Source organism: Mustela nigripes, chromosome 1 (assembly GCF_022355385.1).
Source record: "Mustela nigripes isolate SB6536 chromosome 1, MUSNIG.SB6536, whole genome shotgun sequence".
Taxonomy (NCBI): Eukaryota; Metazoa; Chordata; class Mammalia; order Carnivora; family Mustelidae; genus Mustela; species Mustela nigripes.
In genome coordinates, this window is record NC_081557.1 from 69674792 (window position 1) to 69699953 (window position 25162).

The following is a 25162-nucleotide window of genomic DNA, read 5'->3' on the forward strand; positions in this document are numbered from 1 at the left end:
GAAGCAGATTGCCCCCTCTCTGCACTACCCCTCAACCCACAAGCAGGGAGCCGGTTGTGGGGATGGATCCCAGGACCCTGAGATCTTGACCTGAACCGAAGGCAAATACTTAACTGACTGAGCCACTCAGGCATCCCTCCATACTTTGTTTAGAAGTTAGATAATTAAGATTATATATATATATATATACATATATATATATATATATATATATATTAAAGATTTTATTTATTTTTATTTGACAGACAGAGATCACAAGTAGGCAGAGAGAGAGAGAAGGGGAAGCAGGCTCCCTCCTGAGTAGAAAGCTTGATGAGGGGCTCAATCCCAGGACTCTAGGATCATAGGTTTTAACCCACTGACCCACCCAGGCGCCCCTAAGATAATATATAAAGAGTGGCACATAGTAGGTAGTTAAATAAAAGCCACTTTTGTCTTAGTTTTAATTACTCAAATACAGATTCTGGGTTCCTGTTATTCTCAGAACGCCAAATTAAGCCATGACCTACACTGAAAGAAACATATTTGGAATTTCCTTGACACTCATCAGGTGCTCTAGAAATATCTGCATTTTTTTTTAAAGATTTTATTTATGGGGTGCCTGGGTGGTTCAGTCAGTTAAGCTTCTGCTTTCAGGTCAGATCATGATTCCAGGGTCCTGGGATTTAGCCCTGCATTCATCAGGTTCGCTGCTCAGTGGGGAGCCTGCTTCTCCCCCTGCCCCTCCCCCTGCCTGTGCTTTCTGTCTCTGTCTCAAATAAATAAATGAAATACTTTAAAAAAAATATAGATTAAAAGATTTTATTTATTTGAGACAAAGAGAGAGTATGAGGGGGGAGGGGTCAAAGGAGAGGGAGAGGCAGGCTCCCAGCTAAGTGTGGGGCTCCATTTTAGGATCCAGGACCCCAGGATCATGACCTGAGCCAAAGGCAGATACTTAACTGATTGAGTCACCCAGGCGCCCGCTCCCCCTTTTTAAAGATTTTATTTAACATCTGCATTTTCAAATGGATGGATGAATAAACGAAAAAATGGTGTATGCACTTAGGAAATCACAGCTGATACTAGCCCAGATTGCCTTGGAAGTAAATGCTTAAACTCCCAATATCATTTCTCAAACTCCCAGTATCAATTCTCCATTTCTCATAAAATAACTAAAATTTTAAATTGACAGGGTCATGCCACTTATTACTGTTCTCTGTACTGGTATTTTTCACACTGTTCTATGGACTCTGTACTCCAGAAAAAGCGTTTGCTCCTGACTCGGGCACTGTGCATACCGATGAATTCAGCGGGCATTAGGGCTGGCATTCATGTGGCCGAGGTAGCCTGGCCTCTGGTGAAATGGAGTTGTCCCTCTGATGTTTCTCACTTGGCAATAAAGTCTTAGTAACCAGAGTCATCGCTCCGGCACCCTGCTATTTAATCTTTGCTGGAAAGTGATGAAAACAGACCTCACTTGTATGAGAACTCTTAGGTTTAGTGAAAGCAACGTGAGAAGTTGCCAAGTTTTTGCTTAGAAACAAGCACATGTTTGAAACCTTGGTTTTCTTTTTTTTAAGCTTCCTCAAGTTGGAAGCTTATAACACAGATACAAAGTCTGATTTAAGCAGTCCTTAGTACCGTCCTCGTTCAGTTTTTAAGATCAGCTCTTGCTGGAACAGAAAACAGAAAGCAAACAAGTCTCGCATCCCCCCTCCCCGGGCCCCCATCCTTTTTCAAATTTATCTAGATATTTAGGCAATCTTTCCCTTCCCGGGGGCAGGGGGGGGAAGTGATTGTAGCGCATTATTTTATTGACTCATGATTAAAAACTTCTGATGGGAAAACCAGTCAAACAGAGAAAACTGGCTTGGGGGGTCCCACAAGTAAAGAGAGAGCATACGCTCTGACAGCAGTAAGTACACTAAACAGAAATGAGACTCAACAGAAGAAAATGTTCTTGAAAATATGAAATCCTTTATGTGAACTTTATGCCCTTTGTGAGGAAGTTAGTTTTTTTTTTCTACATAATGTGTACGAAACTGTGATCGGTCGTTCGAATTACTCTGAGGTTCGAGGAGTGCATGCGTGAGTGAAATTGTGTGTGGGAGGGGACTGACAGTGGAAACTCGGTGGTGAACACGGCGTGGGCAGAGGGAAACAGCACATGTGAAACATCACTGAAAGGAAGTATCACAGAAAATCTTATGAGGCAGCATTCTACAGGGCGAGTCAGAGCAGTGTCAAATGTGCTATGTATTTGCTCATTTAAAAAGAAATCCTACAATCAAAAGATTGTTGATGCCCAAAGAATCACTGATGAGAAACCATTACTTTTCTAACTGAACTAACATTCCTGGAATTCAGCCACATCCTATTAGCCAAGAGAAGATTCTAGTCCAGAGCTAGGGACTGGATTTTTTTCTACATCTGGTTCCACTCATGGAAACAACCACCTCTGCACCCATTATTCTCCTAACATATCTAGTTTAATATAAGAGGTGATTTCCCTATTAGTGCCCTGAGGTATGATTTGATGAGAGTTTGGTAATGCATATAAATGGATTTCCATTATACAATTAAAGCCGATAGGGCCCAATCTAGGCTTCTTATTGAATTTTTTTTAAACTAGTAGACATTTTGCATAGTACAGTTTGTGCTTATTAATTTACTACCTGGTAAATCTTTATATATTATCTCAGTATTTTTGATTACCAAGGGTTAGTCTAAGGGGAACGCAAGCTTTTAAAATTCATTTAAAATGGATGTTTTAAATTCTCTACTTGAAGTATCTGAAACAGGCTTTTAACACTGTCATGGGGTAAACTAGAAAGAAAAGTAGTCTCCTACCACTATGACTAATTTCAGGTAATTGAAAATCTATGGCCTTGAAATTACAGCAAAACTGGTTCATTTGTGACAGCAAATCAGTTTTTCTCCCGACAGATTTGTTAATTCATGTCATGTTTCATCATACCCATTCTGTAGGCACACAAGCTATTAGAACTCCAAATCGACACTATCTTGTTTGCTATAGATAGGATTGTAGGTGTCTTTGTTGAATTATCCAGGAACATTTGTGGGAACTAAAACCTTTATTCAGAAAAGAATACATCACAGGAGTAAGTAGCTTTAAAGATGGAACTTATACTTATACTGTTAGCTTAATCTATTATAAAATATTAAAGATGACTACAAGAATTTTTCTTCTAAAGTTCAGAGCCAAGGCATACTACAAATGTGTAAGACTGAGGTTAATGATGTATGTACCAGACATAAAGGCAGCAAGTAAAATCTGAATTCCTATTTTTCTTACCCCCCTTTTTTCCCCAAGGAAATGATTTCACATTAAAAATATGTTAATAGGAGGGGCGCTTGGGTGGCTCAGAGGGTTAAGCCTCTGCCTTTGGCTCAGATCATCATCTTAGGGTCTTGGGATCGAGCCCCACATAGGGCTCTCTGCTCAGCAGGGAGCCTGCTTCCTCCTCCTCTCTCTCTGCCTGCCTCTCTGCCTACTTGTGATCTCTATCAAATAAATAAATAAAATCTTTTAAAAAATATGTTAAGAGGAAATTAAAAAGCCACTGTTCATGAAGTTATTTTAATAGATCACTGAATTTTTACTTCTAATGATGATGCACCTAGAATTGGCGGTACCCTTGCATACAAGAAGCAGATAACTCATAGGAGAGAGGGGCCTGGGGATTCAAACATGAGCCACATTCTGGTCCTTAATTTTTAGGCATTACCCCACCTACTTTGCAAAACAAACAAACAACAACAACCACCACCTAGTATGGAAGCATTGTTACAGATGACCAGTCTGTTGATGAGAAATTTTAATGAACTTCTCCAAGGTTGTACCAGTAGTGAGGGGAAGGGTTATATTTTGAAACCTAGGTTTGCTTGACCACGGAATCCATGCTATTACTGGCCACCTCTTTTAGAGGGATTTGTAATGAGTTTCACATCCATATCTAGAGTCAATTCATGGAAGAATGACAGTCTATAAAGCTCTAACAGCATGCCACAGAACTCTGACCTCTTCCCAGTCTTGTTTAATAATTTATGGTGATGACTTGTTTACATTTATAAAAACATGCTTAGGGAATTTATCAATGACATGTAGCCGAGAGCAATAAGAAATATTTTGAGCAACTGAATCAAGAGGAAAAATCTCTCAACAAGGTGGAACCATGAACCAGTTCTATTTAATAAGGATGAATGCAAGCCTCTGAACTTGGACTAAAATATCAGTTGCACAAAATGAATAGGATTAGAGAGAAGCAGTCTAGCAGGGGCTAATGTATAAAAAGGATCTGATTTAATTTAAGTAATCAAAATTTTACTGAGGGCCTATTCTGAAAGAGACAATGTCATCCAGAGAGTTCTAGATGATGGTAATCTCAATACCCATCAGTCATATAATGTGCCTTCCAAAACAACTCTGAAGTTGCAGATGTAGATTAGGCCTCCTCTACTCTATTCTTGTCAGACTTCACTGGGAGTATAGTGTTCAATTTTCTGGATCCCCTGTTAGAAGGGAGATAACCAAACTGATACTTGTTTAGAGGACACACAAGGCTAGGCAAAGAGAGAACACAAACTACTATTATATAAGAAAGATGCAAAGGACTGAAGAAATTTAAGTAGTAGAAAAAGTACTGTAGAGGAAGCATAAGAGTCATATTTTTAAAGATTTCTTTATTTGAGAGAGAGAAAAGGGGAGAGAAAGAGCATATATACCCGTGTGAGTAGAGGGAGGGGCAGAGGGAAAGATCTTTAAACAGACTCCCCACTGAGCACAGAGCCTGATTCAGGGCTCGATCCCCTGATCCATGAGATCACAATCTGAGCCAAAACCAAGTCAGACATTTAACCTACAGCACCCCTCATAAAAGTTTGTTTTTTATTTTTATTTTTTTAAGATTTTATTTGTTCATTTGAGGTAGAGAGAAACAGAGAGAGCGCAAGCAGGGGGAGAGGCAGCAGAAGAAGCAGACTCCCTGCTGAGCTGGGAGCCCAATGTGGGACTCGATCTCAGCACCTGGAGATCATGACCTGAGTTAAAGGCAGAGCCCCAACCATCTGAGCCACCCAGGTGCCCTGAGAGTTATTTTTAATTACCTAAGGTTCTAGCATGTGGAGGAAGGTTTGAACTAATTAGGTGTAGACCCAAATTCTTGTCTTGGACCACCTCATGGAGGTATAAGAAGCTGGCTCTGAGAAACAGACTACCTTAGGGCGTCTGAGTTCTGTCAGTTACGATGTTAAAGTCCAGCTCGAAGGCCACTGATGAAGCTGTTTGGGCAGAAATCTCTGCATGGATTCATACCCAACAGGGTGGCATCCAAGGCATGTTCATACAAATCCAGATAATCATGTGAAGTTTGGGCTTCTGCAGTTGCTCAGCCCATGAATAAACAGAGTCTGGGGGAGGAGAGGAGAAGCTTCGAAATCAAGGGAGGCTAAGCTTTTTGCAAAGCCAAATGTCAAGGCTGGCTGAAGAACACGGTGGGAACCTGTGACACTAAAAATGGGCTGTCCGGGAACCACATGGTTTCTCTGAAGGATGAGATTTGCTTTCACTTTTGACAAAAATTACATGAAACACTCGCCAGACTGTCCAAGACTAGGTCCTTACCGTCCTCTTCTATGGTCCTTCATAACAAGGAATGTCATAGCGACAGATCTGTTTCTAAACCTAGTCTAAGAGATAAAGACTCTGTCAGGCAAAGAGCTCTAGATCAAGTGTTAATGTCACCTGGACACAAATCATCTTTAAAGTACAAAGACCTCTAGTCATAAGACCCTATAGTTTAAAAAAAATGGAGATTATCTATGAAGAAGTGCTTTGTGATTTTATAATCCTACCCTTTGTCTTCCAACCCAAGTCCTGTTGACACAGCAAAAAATTTGGAAAAATTTTTTGGAAAAAAATTCTAAAGACTGGGAAGCATTTCATAGCTAAACTAGCATTTCTTAGAATGACCCCATTCTAGCTACTTACTCTCAGTGTTCCATTATATGGAAGCAGAATAAGACTATCTTCCAGTCTTACAAAGGGCAGTCAGGTTATACATACTTGGGATGACCTATACTTGGGACATAGGCCAACATGAATGATCAACTCCAACTAGACATTGCCCAGTGATCATGAATCATGGAAATTTACCTGGCTTGCTTCCTGCAGGCCATCTGACTTTGCCCTTGTGTGCACTAGAATCAAATTATTTGAAAATAAAAATTCTAGTGGAGCACATTTCTTAGAATAATTTACAGTACTGTGAAACCCAGGAATCATCTCTTATGTATACCATTAAAACTCGGGTAAGTGATTCAGGAACTATTGTGCTCATTCTCTGGCTCTTGCCATCTTCCATTGAGGAAAACACGATGTTGGGGGAACAGAACTGTGTGCCACTGTGCTTCCCCAGCTAGAAAGACACTGTCAATTTGATCATATTGTAATATTCACTTGGCAGAACACCATGTTAAAGACATGCTGGTGGGTTTTTTGAGCTATCCTATTTATATAACATCTTTAGCTCTAGAAATAGAAGAAATAGTGATAAAACAGCTAATCCTATGAGGTTCAAAAAGACAAACTATATTTTCTAGAACATATTTAAAGAAGTAATGTATTTATCAATTTCAAATGAGGCACTCTCCTTTCTAACAAAATGGAAATTTCTCTTTGAGAAAGAGCAAGATCTTTATTCTTCGTTGGTCTTTACCCTTCAAAAAAAAACAAAAAACAGGATGTAAGAAACATCTATTTGACTTGTCCATTTACTTGAACCAGACAATCATAACTTCATCTACTACTCTGACCTGCATTTCAAGAGACATATCAAAGGCAGCTGACAATTCCACCATGTGGTATTTTCCTTCTTTCAGTGTTCCTTTCCAATTCTCACTGTAGCTGTGTCTGCAGAGGGGAAGGTCCCCAGAGGGGAGAGGATCCAAGCCTCCTGATATCTGGATTCAAGCATTCTTTTTATACTCCTACTGTTTGTCTAAGTGGTACCGAATGACACAAAGCACAGGTCTTTCCATCAAAGGGTAAACAACCCAGAAATGGCCTCAAAATAAGAAATAAAAACTGATAGTCCCAGAAATAAAAGGAAGTCCAGTCTCTATAATAGCAGACCAGGTGGTCAGTCCAATAAATTCATGTGAACAATGATCAGTTGAATTGGTGGCCGGAGTGGCAGAGTGGAGGCGGTGTCTGGTGGGGGTGGGAGGTATGAATTAACTAGACCAGTTTAATTATTTTATTAAGGGGTCAGTTTTACTAAGGCCCTAGTTTTGACCTGGAAATACTGTATATGCCTAGTTGAAACCTAGATTTGAACAAAGTAAAGGTGAGAGTTGAAAGCATAATTTGGGAAAGGGACTAGCTAGAGGCTCAAATTATGTGGTGTGGCTCTCTCCCCAGCTGGAAGCCACTAGATAATTTCCTCCATTTCATTTTGCCTGAGTAAAAAACAAACCACCTTAACATAAAGTAGTTTCCTGCAAGGAGAGAATAAATTGGTAGCATTAAATGATTTGTTCTCTTTAGCTTACAATCTGGAGTTGGATGAGATAAAATCTAGAAAAACTACAAATGAAAGAACTACATTCTGAAATATTGCTTTCTTTTGTTCAGATGAGCTAAATGTGTCTCTCTTCTTTAGTAGCCAAAGGCACAAGAACTAAATACAAAATTCCTTGGGGAAAAATGTTGCTACAGGGCTGAGTCCATTGGCTCCTTTCCCTCCCTTTATCCTCGGGAAGAAAAGACACTGAAGGGAATGCATTAAAATCCTTCTGAGGTTCAATTCTTGATCCCTCCCTGCCCCTCAAACCTCCCCAGCCTCTCTGACAGTTAAAGGAACATTGTCAAATAGGTGAGATTTTATATTTAGAATTAAAGTGCTTAAAAATTTCCAAGAGAAACGACATAATTCTGTGATACGTATGTTTGCTTGGGAAATAAGAGATTAAAAATATTCAGACCCTGAACTTGTTTCTTCCTGGTTGTTTCTGTGTGGGCAAAAGGAAATTTGAAGAGCTAAATATTCTGAACAATGTAGATATGCAAGCTATAGAAACCAAATCTTTCTACTTCAAGTTTTCCCTCAATTGTGGGCTTTCTCCCCTATAGATCTAACTTCTGATAAAACTCCATGCCATGATATAATCTCTTGCAAAGTACTGGGTAGGCTGGTGCATCTCTCTCAAAAAAAAAAAAAAAAAAAAAAAAAAGAGGTGAATATATTTATATCTACAGAGTATGCTGCATCGCTCTCTTAGATTTTATATCTGTTACCAGAAACCCCTCAACTAACTACTTGATAGTTCTGGGGAACTCCAGTGGAGGGGTAAAAATATTTTCCCAAGAGTGCTCAGAGGCAGTAAGTGACCAGAGGAGGAAAGCTCAGAGGCTGAGCTTCTAGGAATGACCCAGAGATGGAGTTTTGCATTTCCTCCAGTGGGAAAGTACTGGGGAATATCAAGATGATTCTTCCATCAGGTCACAAACTCAGAAAACTAAATATGAATTGTCTGTGCCTTTGGGGATCTGCTTCACCAAGAAAGTGATGACTAATCTCTGCTACCGAACATATAGGCTGGGTAGAAAAAGAGTGAGGCATGATTTACTAGGATCCAATGGAAGTGAAGAGAAAGTTGCACAGAACAGCTGGGACACACACATCCATGGTAAGGACAATTTCCAATGACTCAGCAAAAAAGGCAAAGGCCAGATGTGTATGCCTGAAGATGAGCTATTAGCAGTTTATTTGAAAATTATACTCTGATGAGCAAACTACTGTCAATTTTTAGATAGCAAAAACTACCTGCTCGCCCATCTTTCCTCTCTCCCTGATTTACAATGAGTCACAGAAGAGTTAATATTTTCTCCCCCTTAATCCCTAAAGCAAGTAGGTTAATGATTAATTGTACCAGCCGGTTTTGTTCAGAGAATCCAAACACTGTCATCACATATGTCAAGAGAGTTCAACTTCTCCGATCATCTATACATTTTGAACTGTATAATTTCACAGCATATACCCTTATGACAAAGATGAACAAACTGAGCATGACAAAATTAATTAACAATTAAATTCTTAGAGGGTAAATATGAGTAAAAAAGTGGCTTAATTAATGCTTTGTACACGCAGCATTATGAGCGACCCCGTGCCTTTAAAAGCAAAAATGGTGGGGACAAGTAGATTGTTGGTCATGTGCTTTCTTGCAGCAATTGAGAAAATAAATAGCTCATGCCACTGGGGTGACTTTCATTCTAGGAAAAGTTAGTTTTTTCCAATCGGTCTTAGAAAAGAACTCTACTTGAAAAATCATTTTTGTAAGGTAACAACTGCTCTGGGCTGCATAAAACCCCTTCTCTTAGAGAAATGTTGCCCTGTTTGCCTAGTCACTTACTTCTGATACCTATGTATAACAGGGAAAGAGACCTATGCAACAAGGCAGCACGGAGGGATCGACCACTGAGATGAACCAGTGGTCAGGCAGCAGTAGGGCTGTTTATCTCACCCACTGAAGATAAAGATAGATGGTAGAATCCCATTGTGAAATTCCAGTGGAGAACGGAGGATGTCCTGTCCCAGTGCTGGAAGCAGGCGGCCCATTCCTAGGTCTGAAATACTCCTTGGCTCCCCTCTTAGCCCCAAACAAGAAACTGTTCCTGTCTTCCTGCTTGAGGTAAATAAGGTTAAGCACAATTATAAATTACGTGCAGGTGATCCTTTGCCCGCCCAGACCTCTTAGAATTGCTAGCCTCTCCTGTCTCAAACTTTTCCCCTTTCTTCCTCTCCACCCAGTCTTTCCATGACCCAATGGCCCCCTTTTCCCCAAAAGGATTTAATACATCTCCATGTGAAGTTAAATCAACATGTTATTCTTGTGGTCCTTGTATGTGAGTCTCATCTCTACATGTGGAATGCTAAGCATCAGGAAGCAAATGGCAGTAGGTAGTTGAGGGCAGGAGTTTACTCAGTGCCTGTAAAAATCACCCCAAGAAAAGGTAGAGATGGGGTGGCCCGCTCAGGCCACTATAGCCTGGGAGGCTAAAGCTGCTCATGGGCAAATTATGCTCTCAGTGTGGCCAAAACCCTACGTGCTGCCCGACTCACTGAGATTCACAGTCACGCTCTCCAGAAAAGTAAAAAAAAAAATAAACAAGGTTTAAGTCCAGAGACACATCAGCAATGGTCTATATACAGGAAGCCCCTGGCTCCTCCCTCAACAGAACTAATTTTAAATAATAGAAAATAAATCTGGGTCAATTTTTGGAGCTATAAATCCAGTTGCAGTAATTCTGACCTCCATTAACATAACTATTATTTCAAATTCTGCTCTAACAGTTGCTCTGACTTTGGGGCCTGGGAAGCAATCCAAGCAACCAGAGAGAAGAAGCAAGTCTTTCACATGCTTCAATCCCACCATTCCAGAAAGAATGTAAGGGAGACCGGGGCAAAGGACAATCTTTATTGTGTTCCATTCCACATTACTCCTACCTCCACTGACTCTCTCTCAACCTTAGCCTGCATTTCCTCTCTGTGGATGCTTGAATATCTTCCACGAACATTCCAGGCAATTGTCAGTCACCTACCATGATTGGGCAGTTGGCTCCATCTAAAGACACCAGCCTCTGCCTTCAGGGAGCTTACAGTCTAGCTGGAAAGGCAGATCATTAAATAAGCACTTGCTTTAACTATAACTGTACCTAGTAAATAGTGATTGCTCTGTGCTGAGGGAGGGTCAGAGGTCATGCGAATCCCTCTCCCGAGGGGTAGGAGTGGAGACTTCAGAGTGTGGAGAAGTTGGCCAGGTAGAGTGTGAAAGCAGTAGAAAGAAGAGTGCTCTGGGAGAGGGGACAGCCTGCGTGAAGTTCCAGAAGGGAGAGAAATTTGACATGTTCGAGGAAGCAGAAATGACATCCGGAGACTTGGGTGAGTAACTCAAGACAAGGTCAAAAGGAACTGCGTGGTTAGACAGGCAATGGGAAGCCATATAATCTGGCAGGTTATATGATCTATTTTGCATTTTAGAAGATCACTAATGACAATGTGCAGAATGGCCTAAGTGGCTGGGAAGACTATAGCTAGGATGACATGTTAGAAGGCTATCAGTTGACCCCACGGCCACTCACTCCTTCAATCCCTTCAACCACATCAAGCCAAGTTCACGCTCCTAGGCATAGCTCATTCACCTCGGGATTTCTCTGAAGATCAGAAAATGCTCCTTTCCACACTACCTGTTGTCAGACTCACTGATTTAGGGCCTGTTCTAATTCTACCAACTGGGAGTATACCTAATAGCTCTTTGAACATCCTAAGCCAGGTTTCATGTCTTCCCTATCTATGTCTTTTCTGAGAATGGAGTAAATTCCTGGCTACCCATCAAAAGTTCCCTCACTAGTTCCTCACAGGATATAGTCTACTCCATTCCTTTCACCAACACTGGAGTAGATGCAGGGTCTCTGTTCTCACACCATTCTGTTGATTTATCTCTGAGTTTATATCTCTTGTAGTGTAGCTCTTGGAACTGAGAAACATACCCCAGGTGTGCTGTGGACAAGACAGAGGAGAGGAGGCCTGTCACTTCTCATGGAGAAAAGACTAGTTTTCTGGCAAGTAGAGAGAGCACTGTTCTCCAAAAGGCAAAGCAACAACCATCCTTTCCTTCTTCCTATGGGTCACATAATTACCCCCAAGTAAAGGCTACATTTTTCTGATACTCCTATAGCTAGAAGTGACCACGTGACAAAGATTTGTATGGAAGTGTTGCGAGTGACTTCTGAGAGGAGTCGTTAAAGAGAGGGGTAGTCCTAGCTGCTGCTGCTCCCTCCCCCTTCTTCCTGACTGGGCCCCAGCTGACATCTCATCTCACCTCATGCCGGCTGAGCTGCAAGAGAGAAGGAATGTAGATAGATCACTGACCTGCAAAGTGTCTGCCTCTGCTGGATCATACCTTGGAACTTCTCTTACAAGAGAGAGAAATAAACAAGTACGTTGCTTAACTTACTTTTATGCTGTATTTTCTGTCACTTACAACCACCAAGTGAAGTCTGACCGATACACGTTCTTTAGGTCAGAAAATTTATTTCTATTAATGCAGCGTAGGAATTTGCTACCTCAACCACACCACATTAAGAAATGTTTTTTAGCCTTTTCCCCTTGATCTGCTAGAAGACCTAGATAGGTCTCCTTCACTGAAATGGTAGGCAAAAAAATCACCAGGGATCTTCAGAGGGAGGCTGGTTTCGAGAATGGATGAAGACAGACATGAAGCATTGGGCTGGGGGCCCCATTCCTCAAAGGGGCTATATGCTCTCTAAGATTTAGGTGCCACATTCTTCCAGGGCTGTGGGGCTTTGAGCAAGTCATGACAGACTGAGCACTTCTTTGTCTGTCATGTAGAACTTGTTCCGGGGAGATGAGTGGGACTATTGATGACTCCATTGTGTTGGGAACGCTTTGTCAGTGCTTCTGTCTGAGGACTCATGGCTCCTCTTATTCTAGTTCCCCCACATCCAGTCCCCTGATGCTAAATCTAACTGCTTAGTCAAAATCTAACTGCTTAGTCAAAAAGGTTTCTGTTGACTCATGTGAACATGCATCATGGCAAAACAGTGGCAACATTAATTGGCAGGAAGCCAAACCCACCCAGAAGTCTCCACATTTTCTATAAAAGATGAATTAAAAAAAAAATGAATGTGAAAGTCCCTGCATGTCTCATCAGTTTGGACTAATGCCAAAATGAAGACTAACCATCTCATTAAGCAGGGTTCAACTTCTAGTTCCATCCAGAAGAGAATCTCTTTTTAGCTAGAAGAAAACTTTATTGAAAACTCTCTCCTGAGGGATAAAGAGGGGGATGGTGGCCAAGAATCCACTTGGGTAAATTAAGAAAAGCAAGTTATATTATTATTACCAACTAGAAGGTAATAAGAACCGTAGTTCAAACAGATGAAAAGATCAGTCACAAAAAATAGGTGCACATGCCCCTAATGAATGACTTTGCCCATCATTAATCTCTATGGATACACTCACTAGTCTACTTAGTGTTCAGCGTAACTGTGACATCCCTGGTCAGGAGAACCCATGCCTGAACTCCACGTGGTCCAGATACAAAATGGGGAACTTCCAGCTTGGACAAGCTGATAGTCCAAGTCCATTTCTTGAATCAAATCTGAGTAAATACAATTCTCCTAATAAGCTATGAGCTCGACTTCAATCTTTTTCTTCTGTTTCTCTATGAGGAATGAATGGAATCTCTCTTGGGAATTATCCTGTGTCTAAGAGGAAAACAAGCACGAAAAGTTCCCACATTTGGAAAACTAAGAGCCTGACAGATTTCATCAGAGAAAGATGGCCTAAGTTAGTACGTTCCTCACAGCAACACTCCTGCAATTTATTATTTCCTTCAGGCCACCATTATGCCTCACACCACCGCCTCTTCCTGCTGACATCTTAGGAACTTCTGGACAAGTTTCCATCTGCAGTAGTGCAAAGTGCGGGGGTGGGGAGGGGTGAAGGGGTGAAGAGATGTTGAAATGGCATTAAGGGCCCAGCTGAAATTGGCCATTTCAGGAGATAAAGCCAAGAGCAGTGGCACTGATCCTTACATGACATGAGCAAAGAGGTAACAAAGGAGGGAAAAAATGGGAAAGACAATTCCATGTAACAAAAACAACCAAGATGGCGAGCCCTTCTGAACTTTTTGGTTTTCTGATCTAGAAGCAAGATTTCATGGGATTACAATGCTTTTCACCTCTTTTGAGAACAAATGGCTGGTTTTTCTTGTCCCTCTTTTTTTTTTTTTTTCCTTAATAAAAAAGAAAAGAAAGGCCTCATTTATTTATGGATGCATGGCATGAAATCTGAAAATACAGTGTAAAGAATTATTTTCAGGATGAGTTCTTTAGAACAAATGGCATGTGTTTAATTGTATGCAACTATTTAGAATAATTATTTGCACCTTTTTGATGGCTCTCAAAGCATTTCTCTCTACCATGTAAATGTGACTCTAAAAAGGGAAGTGGATCTCTGGGCACTCAAAAAAAAAAGAAAAGAAAAAAGGAGAAAGAGCAGGAGGACAGGGGGAGGGGAGGAAGAGAAGTAGGAAGTTTAATTGCCAGAAGGGAATGTGAGTTTCCCAATTACAACACTATCTTGCCATGTGCCATTCCCTCAAAAACTCTGTATCCTCTAGAAGTCTATTTAGAATAAGGAACAATTAATTGCCCTAAGTCTGGAGTCTTACTCTGTATGTTCCAAATTCTGGACCATTAGGATTATTCCCTGAGAATGACTCACATCAAGGACCTACTTATAGTCAAATAAGTAAAAAGTGTTTGTGAATAAATCAAAATGTCTATGAAGATAAAATCCTGTAGAGTTCAACTGCAGTCACAAGAAAACCAAATTAAAGGACTTGGGGAAGTCTTTAATGGAACCATGGCTTCATTGAAATCATAGACAAGGGGCACCTGGGTGACTCAGTCATTAAGCGTCTGCCTTCAGCTCAGGTCATGATCCCAGGGTCCTGGGTTTGAGCCCAGCATTGGTCTCCCTGCTCAGGGGGAAGCCTGCTTCTTCCTCTCCCACTCCCCCTGCTTGTGTTCCCTCTCTCTTTCTCTCTCTGTCAAATAAATAAAATCTTTAAAAAAATCATAGACAAGGAGGAAGATTCTGTCTTCCCCATTGTGGATGAGATAGAAAAAAAAAAAATCAAACAAGAGGGAATAGCTTTCCAGCAGTTTTATTGGTGTAATCAAATACACATGAAAAGGCACAACATGGTCACCAGCCATGGAATCCCAGAATAGAATCAGACACTCTTTAGGAAAGTGCTAATTGCTTCAATATATTTCTGCAAAGCTGGCAAAAAAAAAAAAAAAAAATCAGAGATTGGGAGAGTGGAGGTAAAAGCTTGCTTTGAGCAAAAATATTTTGATCCAGAAGAGAAGCCATTTGAGATGGGGTCCACCAATGACTAATGTGTTCAGGAGAGTACTTTTTACCTATAGAATGTGTGCTCCCAAAGGACACATTGAATGCAGTGTTTTGGCTAAGGTAAGAATGTGATACATATCTGTTGAAAATATGAACCTATGTCATCTTTTTTCTCACTTATAAATGACAATATAGTCAAAACCACAAAAGACTCTTCAGTAATATATCCAAATTCTAATAACATTTAATCAACAAATATTTACTGAACACTTACTAGATGCCAGGCTTTGTTTTAGGCACTGGGGATTCAGCAGAACACAAAATGGAAAGTCTCTGATGGGGCACCTGTGTGGGTCAGTCAGTTAAGCATCTGCCTTCAGCTCAGATCATGTCTCAGAGTCTCAGGATTGAGTCCCCTCATCAGATTTCCTGCTCACCGGGGATTCTGCTTCTCCCTTTGCTCTTCAACCCGCTCTCACCCTCTCTTTAACTCTATCTCTCTCAAATAAAGAAATAAAATCTTAAAAAAAAAAAAAAAAGGAAGTCTCTGACTTCATGGTGTTTACCTATCAATGATAAAGGCATGGCATTAGACCACTGCCTGTACTAATATGTTTAATACTCTCTAAAAAGTGGAAATTTTAATAGTTCTTCAGATTACTTGACCATGAATACACTAATCAACTGGTTATATACTTCCTTAAGAATTGCTGCTTCTAGAAAAGAATGTAACAAGTCCCATCAGATTCAACCTAAAAATGTACAAAATGTTTGCTGACAGATCTGACTCTATACTTAATAGGCCATATTCATAATTTATAGATATCCAGATTTTTTTTTTTTTTCCTCAGAGGTCAGTCAGCCATAAGGCTGCTAGCTAAAAAAGATGGCACTCTTTCCCTTGAGGCACTGTATTCCAGGGGAATAGGTCCCAATTCACAGAGAAATACATTTAGACATCAATGACCAAATGTAAACATAAGTAAATGACTAACTCAAATGCAAAAATGCTTTTGTGGTATAGACAATGAAATGAATCTGTAACATCATACTTAGGAATGGGTGAATCAATGATGGTGAGCCACGTATAAAAATACTTAGCCTATATAAAGATGTATTTGTTGAGACATTTACCAAAAAATTCAGTCTGATCATTCTTAATAATCTGAGTTCAAAAACACACTGTCAATTGAAATCTTCTTTTCTTATCCACTATATCAGTGAAGGTCTTGACAGGAAATAGGTGGTACACTCCAATTAGGATAATTTGAGGAGTGGCTGTGGAGTAATCATCCAGGTGTGAGTAGGGAGTAGGGAGTCCCAAATGATAGAGCAGGAACCCCGGGATACTAGCAAAGACACTGTCACTATCCCTAAGCCTGGAGGCCCAGAGAAGAAAGAAGTTTCTGGAAGCAAGGAGAGAGTCGTCAACAGCAGGCTGTTTTGTAAGGAGCAACAACTTTCTGGCCAGAGCAGGCTGGAAAAGGGTGGAGATGGATCCACAGGGGCAAGTGGAAAGTATCTGACACACACATGAAATATGCTATTGCCCAACCAAGTTGATTAAATATTCATTCAGTATTCATTGAGCTCCTACTAGCCAATCCCTGTACTATGTGAGGACTCTAAAAAGAGAAGAGAAGTCATGGTGTTTGCCCTCAAGGAACTCAGAGTCTAGTGTGGACAAGAGACATACAAACACACTAAGTAAAATACATTGCTCCAGGCAAGTTCTGTAACAGAAATATGAGAATATGTTACAAAAATAAAGGAGGTTGAGGAGGAGAGATCCTTTGGAAAGGGACAGTATTAAGGAATTGCTGACATAGTTTTACCTACACTTTTGAGCTAATTATATTCAGGATAATAAAGAGGTCACTAAATTATGGGGCTGTAATTCTACTGATATGTTTATAAAGATAAAAGCATATGCATTAAGAGGTCTCGGCAAAGACCCTAGATGTGTGTGTGTGTGTGTGTGTGTGTGTTTTAACCACAACTATCAGAAATAGTTCAGTGCCTTTGAGTTATAGGGGAGGAAATGTGTTTAAGTTCACAGCAGAGAGAGAACAAGGACCCAGGTCTCCGGGATCCCTGCCACAGTGGGCATCAGAGTCTCTGTGTGTTAGAGGTCATGTTAGCGGCGCCTAATGGAATCTGTTACTCTCCTCTCCCATCATGGGTCTACTATATTTCATTTTTTTTACCCTTCGTTCTTCTTACACTGATTAGAGGGCCTCTCAAAACTGGCATCAATTAAATTCTTAAGAATCAGAAGCTCAAATCCTTAAATCTGTTACTAAGCAGTAAACTTCAGTAATGTGTTTTTCTCTCTACTATTTGTGGTAGCCTGTACTTTCCTGGTGTGATTTCTTTTTATATAATGTGTGAATTTTACAGTATGATGTCAACATGGTGAAATGCATAACCATATGGTTGCCACAAAATTGAACGCTCCAATCTGTGAATTGTTCCTCGAGCAATTACTGTAGTGACCTAATTGTTGCCATTTATTGTTTTGGTGGTAACAATTATTCAGAGTTCTCTGAGTACTTGACCCCTGAGTTACACAAATGTGGACTGCGAGGGTCCACTTATATGCAGACCTTTTTTTTTTTTTTTTTAATAAATACAGAAAAATACCATAAATGCATTTTCTCTCCCTTCTGAGTTTCTTAATAACATTTTTTCCCTCCAGCTTATTTCACTGTAAAAATACAGTGCATAATACATATCGTATACAAAATACATGTCCATCGACGTTTAGGTTATCAGTCAGTATTCTGGTCAACAGAGGGCTATTAGTCAAGTTTTTGGGGAGTCAAAAGTTGTACATGAATTTTTGACTGTGCAGGGCATCAGGGCCCCTAAGGCTCTCGCACTATTCACAGGTCAACTATACTTTAACATAACAAACCCACCAATGTATTTCATTCACTCAGTTCTACGGGACCGAGTGTGAACTTCCAGGGACCATTCTCAAGGCCTTACCAGGATTGCCGGTACACAGTACATATGCTGTAATTGTTTCATCTTTAAACATACATTTAGTGTCTAGTGTTTAGTGTCTCGTATATTTCAGGCACAGAATTTGGGATACAAATATAAATTAGACATGGTCAGTCCCTTCATGTGGTTCATGCTAAGTTTAATTAAGATTTTTTTTTTAAAGATTTTATTTATTTGTTTGACAGAGAGAGAGAGCACGCACACACGCACAGCAGGCAGAGGGAGAGGGAGAAGTGGGCTCTGCATTCAGCACAGAGACTAACCCGGAGCTCGATCCCAGACCCCAAGATCAGGACCTGAACCGAAGGCAGACACTTAACTGACTGAGCCACCCAGGCACCCCATAAGTTTAATTCAGTTTTACCAACTTTTATTGACCTACACTCTGTGTCCAAGGGCCAGGCTGGTGAAGAACTGGTAATGAGTAAAAGTATAAAATTGATGTTGCCTAAACTAGAGCCTCTGACACTTGCGGCGGCTCACAGGTTGAATTTCCTTGGAAAGCTGGATGACTACTTTTGGAGCTGCCCCCCCAAGTCACTGCCCCTGAGAGGCTGCATTCTCATCTTCTAACCTAGAAGCTGATGGGTAAAGGTTGCTTACTAGGAGAACCCTAAACAGCCCAACACTGAGGTCTTGATCTCTAGCAGAAAAGAAAGCTGCATTTTGTTTTTGATTGGCTGTTTTGTTCATGTTTTCCATGTGAGCCTTCAGCAGAAGATTGTTACGCATTTAAGAAGAAGGAAGGTTTATTTATACGCTTATAGAAAAATTGATATCGTTAGCAATAAAGTACCTTTTATGAATTTGTTGGTTCTAAATACTTGCCTTAATTTGTGTTTTGATGGAACTAATATTCATTATCGAGCAGATTAAGCTATAAAGGTTTTTATGACTTAATCTTACCCTTAGTCTTTTCCAAATGGTTTGTGAACACAGAAAACAACGTAGCTTAAATGTCATTAAAAATCAGCTTATTTCAGGCAAAATGGATAACCATAGTGATTGATGAGTATTAAGACAGGAGAAAAGTAAAGAATTTTGCTGAAAAGTTTTTATTACAGGGCGACTGAAATTGCCAAAAGGTGTAGAGTTATCAGGTAATCCATATCATCTTGTCCCCTTTAAACAGAAAGTCAAAGAATGCAGGTGATTTCTTCTTTTATTCTTGCCTGCAACACCACATACAAATATAGTCAATGGCTGTAAAGAGTAAAGGCTATCTTGGGTGTGGATTTGGGGGCAATTCTGCAACTCCGTAATACTATTTATCAAATACTTCAGAAGTTTCTGGGAATAATGAAGGTATAAAAAGGAACACTGGAAAAAACATATAGTTTTAGAGAGAGCTTTTTAACATCCTAACTTTGGTGAATAAAAGGAGGACAAAATTATATAGACCATGACATGTTAAGAGGATAAAAAAGGGCAGGGAAAGATATCATCCAATCTCCTGAAAAAACACAGTAAACTTGCACCATAACATTCTTTCAAGGTAACTTAAGGAAAGATGTTAAATCCGTTTCCCCTTTTGTTTCCACAAAAAGAGATTTACTCTGCCCTCACTAAAGGGACTTGTTTTCCTGTGCCTACACCAGTTAGAATTCTCTACTGTAATCTGGAAATCTATGGCTTTGTGCTGCTTCTGAGCCCTGCTCCCTTTTTTCTGTGTGCCGCAAAGGATGCCATTTCAATTACTTGCTGGCCCATCGTTCCAGCCCCTTAAAAGTTACAGGGAGAATTCTGTTCCAAAAAATTCAACACAAGGTTAAAGTTACTATGTAAAGTCAAGGTATGGTACTGCCTTAGACTCAGGGACTCTTGGCTCTCATGGTTCTCGGTCTGTGCTCACAGTTCCCCAAATTCGTTGGTAGGTTGTGGTCACCTTCATGATTTTGCTTCATCCTTAGATGAAGTCAGTTATAAACCAATTTCAGCCAATAGTTATCTCATGGACTAAACAGATCATAGATTGTGCCCATCTGTGCCGCTGCCCGGTGCTGCCCCTTTTCCTGCAGGCTCCTGGAGCTGGCCTTTGGGGAGGGCGGGTCCTGGTTCACCAGGCAATACCCATCCGTTCTCCCTCTCTGCCTGCTGGATAGTAGGCTGCCTCAGGAGATGCCACAGTATTGAAAGTAAGAGCCTCACTTCACCGTGTGTGGTGTTTGGCTGTTGTCCCTTAAAAACTGTCCAGGCACTAGGTGAGTGGCTCTAAATAAATTAATGATGATCATAAAATAAAATAAATTCCAAACCAACTGATCCAACAACTTTGAACTTTGCCATGATTGAATATAGAAGCTACTTGAAGGATTTTCTTATTTTTTTAAGTTGGTGTCCTGGTTGTATAAACGTATATAGTCATCACTAAATAGATGCCTCTCTGTTACAGAGTCAACAAAGAACTTTTTTTTTTAAGTCCCACTTCCTCCCCAGGAAATGGTGTATGTTCAGAGAGGAAGTTGTCTTCCTGTTTTCTCCATACTAGCTCTCTTGCAAGGTTTTTTCTAAGTTTCCAAACTCAGAGTCTCCATCTCATGGAGCAAGCTCTTTTTAACAACTGGTCGCATTTTTTACTGCAGGGATTAAAAAAAGGAGAGAGATTTATTTCCCACAGATCACAAAAGGTGTTATTACCGTAATCTGCTGCCTACTATGTTCTGGAGTACTGCATCCCCTCTCCCCACTCCGATCCGTATCTCACTCAATGTATGGTAAAAGCGCTGGATGCAGTCCCTGGGATGATTTTGTCAACGTTTTTTTGCAAAATACATCAACTCTTAGTTTCCCAATTATGAAAGAAACTTGACAGGGCACCTGCTTTTTATTATTTCAGTGTTTTGTGATACAAACTCAATGTGCCTGGCACCCAAGAATGAAATATAATTCAAGAACGTTTTGTACATTCTGCTCTAAAATTTTTAGCATTTCAGCACTGATGTCTGGGGCTATTAAAAAAAGAACAACCATTTGGAAATAAACAAAAGTCATTTCTCCCCTTTTCTGAGGAGTTTGTGTTTCATTTATTTCACCTGTTGATACTTGAAGTGAGAAAGTTTAGAGAGAATCAAGGCAGGGTGAGGTCATGATGGTATTTTAAATGAGGTGAATTTTGAGTTTGATAACTTTTTGATTTTTCTTTTTATTCTTGCTTCTGTGTCATCAGTTTGTTGACAACCAGCATCTCGATTATCCATTAAGTCAAGGTTTTATTCAAAATATTGGTCCAGAAGATCATTGAAGTCAGAATCATCAAAGTGCTTGTTAAAAATGCAGATTACTGGGGCGCCTGGGTGGCTCAGTGGGTTAAGTTTCTGCGTTCCTCTCAGGTCATGATCTCGGGTCCTGGGATCAAGCCCTGCATCGGGCTCTCTGCTCAGTGGGGAGCCTGCTTCTTCCCTCTCTCTCTCTGCCTGCCTCTCTGCCTATTTGTGATCTCTCTCTCTCTCTCTGTCAAATATATAAATACATAATTTTAAAAGATTTTATTTATTTATTTGACAGACAGAGATTACATGCAGGCAGAGGGAGAGAGGGGGAAACAGGCTCCCTGCTGAGCAGAGAGCCCAAATGGTGGCTTGATCTCAGGACCCTGAGATCATGACCTGAGTCACCAAAGGCAGAGGTTTAACCCACTGAGCCACCCAGGTGCCCCTTTTATTCACATTTAAATAAAAGCAGTAATAGGAACTGCATCAAAGAGGTATTGGGAGGATTAAGTGATGCATATGGAGTACTTAGCACAGCATCCAGCATACAGTAAGTGCCCAATAATGTGAGATAGCACAGGCGTACCTCGGAGATATTGCAGGTTTGGTTCCAAGCCACCCCAATAAAATGAGTATCACCGTCAAGCAAGTGAAATGAAGTCATATGTTCCCGGACATATGAAAGTTATTTTTATACAATACTGGAGTCCACCAAATGTGCAATGGCACCACATCTAAGAACTGTACAGATCTTACTTTAAAAGTGATTGATTGGGACGCCTGGGTGGCTCAGTTGGTTAAGCAGCTGCCTTCGGCTCAGGTCATGATCCCAGCGTCCTGGGATCGAGTCCCACATCGGGCTACTTGCTCCGCAGGGAGCCTGCTTCTCCCTCTGACTCTGCCTTCCACTCTGTCTGCCTGTGCTCGCTCTCACTCTCTCTCTCTCTTACAAATAAATAAATAAAACCTTTAAAAAAAAAAAAAAATAAAAGTGATTGATTGTTTAAAAATACGAACCATCATCTAAGCTTTCAGGGAGTTGTAATCACTAGTCCCAGATCACCATAACAAATATAATCATAATGAAAAACTTTGAAATATTGCGAGAATTATGAGAATGTGACACAGGGACACGAGGCTGGAAAAATGGTGCCCACAGACTTGCTACATGAAAGGTTGCCACCAACCTTCAATTTGTAAAAAAGGCATTATCTGTGACACACGACAAAATGGGGTAGGGCTGTATAATTATTATTATTGTCTTCTTATCTCTAAGCACCATATTAAATAATTAACTACACACTTTGAAACTTTTCTAACACCAGCATATGGATGGATCACTCAAGTTCTAATACGATTTTACACTGTAGCATATGTGAGTATAATTGGTTTAATTAAGTTTGAGAATTCTTTTGTCTCTTCCTTTTCTATAGCATCGTATGTGCACTCCCTCCTCAAACTGCCCGCTATGCCAACGTCATTCTATTTATTGGACTATTTTTAGATTTATCACCCTCATCTATCTTTATATATATATCTAATATAATAATTAGAAATCTGAAATCAGATTAGCTTAAATATAACGATTACTTTTTAAAACACACAGCTCTTATAGGACAAGCACTTGGGGAACAGCAGCAAATTAATTATTGCGATTGGAACACAATGGCCCATGGGGTACCTTGTGGAGAGAGGTTGGAAGGAGGTTGGAGTTCTAATCGAGGGTGCGTCTGTGTGTATGTGGTTCCTCTGCAGGCAGTGAAGTTTATGCAGAACTCTTCTGTAGGCAACGAGGATCTAGCAAAATATGTCTAATAGGAGATCAACAAAGATACATTTTGGTTTTAAAATTATCTCTTGTGGAATACACAAGGCAAATTAGGTAAAATGGAGAGAGAAGTAGGCCACAGAGGAACTTCGAAGGTCATTATGCTAACACAGGAAGGAAAAAGAAGAGAGCTGAACTGGTACATCTTTATCAGAGATGAGAAAGGGGTCCAGACGTAAGAATTTGAAGATAAAATGAAGATGATTTGTGCAGTGGATAGATACGGAGTGTGCACTCGGGGTCGAGAAGGACAGGCAGAGGCAAGTGCTGTGTGTGTGTGTGTGCACGAGCGAGACAGTGAGAACACGGGGGACAAGCGAGCAGGGCTGTGGTGGGCACAGCCTGTTGGAGGTGCCGTAGGACACGGGCAAACATGTCCAGTGGGCATCTGGAGATGGCGATAATGTGGGCACCCGTGTGAAAGATCCTGGATTTAGGAGTCGCCGGTTAGCAGATGGATGTAACCAAGGACACAAGCTCGCATGGGATCGTCCGGGGAGAGCAAAAAGCATGAAGAGAGAAGAAAGACCAAGGGCCGATCCCCGAGGAGTGCTAACATTTAAGGACTTTACAGGAGAATAGAGCAAGGAGGAGCGAGCAGAGCAGAACGAGGCCAGTGGCCACGCAGAAATCAAAGTAGCCGGAAAACTTCTCAGGAAGAAGAGCTTGGCGCTGCCTTGAGAGGCTGCTAATAAGGAGTTAACTCACTGTTGCTCGCCACTCTTTCACAATCTCCAGGAGAAGTGCTAGCAGAAAGAATATGTTCCCATGAGCAGAGATGGCAGAGGAGAGCAAGAGAGGAAGAACGGGAGGCTTAGATAACTTATAAATGAGTCATCAGCCCATAAACAAGAAAGAGTCAGCGATCGGACTGCTCCTGCCGACACAAAGGAGCAAAAAAACAGGTCTCAGTTTTGAGAGGGGGTGTCCCTACCAGCTGAGGCCACATGCTAACTGAAGCAACATAGCTCAGGAACCCCTCCAAACGCACGGCTTGGTAGAGCACAGTAAGTCTTTGTGGATGGGTGAACTTAGGTAAGTCACTTCCAGCTGGGGCCCTAATTTCTTTATGTTCTGATTAGGGTCAGTAGCCCCTTTGCTCCTCACAGCTTCCCCCGTGGTAGGAACTAATTTGGGCTCACTTTACAGATGAGGTAATCAAGATGCACGGAGTTAAGGAAGTTTTCCCAGACAGGTGATAGGTAGCAGAGCTGAATTCTCAGTTTGGGGCTTTCTATCCACAAAACTCACGCTTTGTTTCTCACTGAGAATCTCAAAACTTCCAAAGTACTTAAATATTCTTCATTTTTTATTACCCTTTATATGTGAAGCTAGGAAGGACGCTGGATCAGAGTTGCCACTCCCACAACAGGTAAAGAAATTGAGGATCTGCCTACAAGTATAGACCAGAAATGGGGTCCCCTGAAGCACAGGTCTGCTAATTCTACTCTCCTTTAAGGCCTTTTAAAAGCCAGTAAATATATTACATTAACAAACCTTAACTGTGGAACTAAAATTAACACCTTGGAAAGAAACTACCATTACTCTTAAAACTGTATAAAATATCTTTTCTTTCTAGAAATCATAGCACCAGGGAAATGAATCATCCGAGGTTCTGTCTTAAGACGACGTATAGAGGCCAATTTAAGTGTAGCTCTCTAAAAAGAAGCAGCTTTTCCTCCATCATCTTACTAGTTAATCTTCCTGGGAACAGGCTGATATTTACTCATCCCAAGAGAGCGTTGAATTGTCTGGACTCCAAAAGATACCAAGGATAAGGTTTTAAGTTCTCCACTGTTAGTCATCACGTGGAGAAAAGTGACAGAGTTCTTTACAGACGCATTGCTTTTACTTTGCCCTTAAAATGGCAGTTGAAACAACATTCAATGGATTTAAATTAGGAAATGTCAGTGAAGAATGCCCTCTCTTCCTTAAGGGATCGGTTCCCTGGGTAAGATGTGAAATACTTTGTGGTCTCTAGACGACAGGATCAGATAGGCTAACAATGCATTCGAGAGCTTTGCAAAGAAACGTTAGACAAAATAGATCAGGTTCAAGTGGACACAAGTCCAACAGCGAATTCTAATTATGCTCATTCCCAGTCCTGAAACAGAGACAATTTAAAAAATATATACATACAAATAAATTGTGTGTGTGTGTGTATG

At 40.7% G+C, this 25162-nt stretch overlaps 1 protein-coding gene and 1 long non-coding RNA gene across 2 annotated transcripts in view; both read right to left on the bottom strand.

Moving 5' to 3' along the window:
- The window catches only part of MAML2 (mastermind like transcriptional coactivator 2), a 343174-nt gene that overhangs the window by 194289 nt on the left and 123723 nt on the right, over positions 1-25162 (bottom strand). The gene's annotated exons all lie outside the window — the stretch shown is intronic.
- On the bottom strand, positions 18849-23785 carry LOC132012155 (uncharacterized). The gene is made up of 3 exons (XR_009402542.1): positions 23706-23785; positions 22851-22980; positions 18849-19132 (listed from the first exon to the last, which is right to left on the bottom strand). It is a non-coding gene; the product is annotated as an uncharacterized LOC132012155 (long non-coding RNA).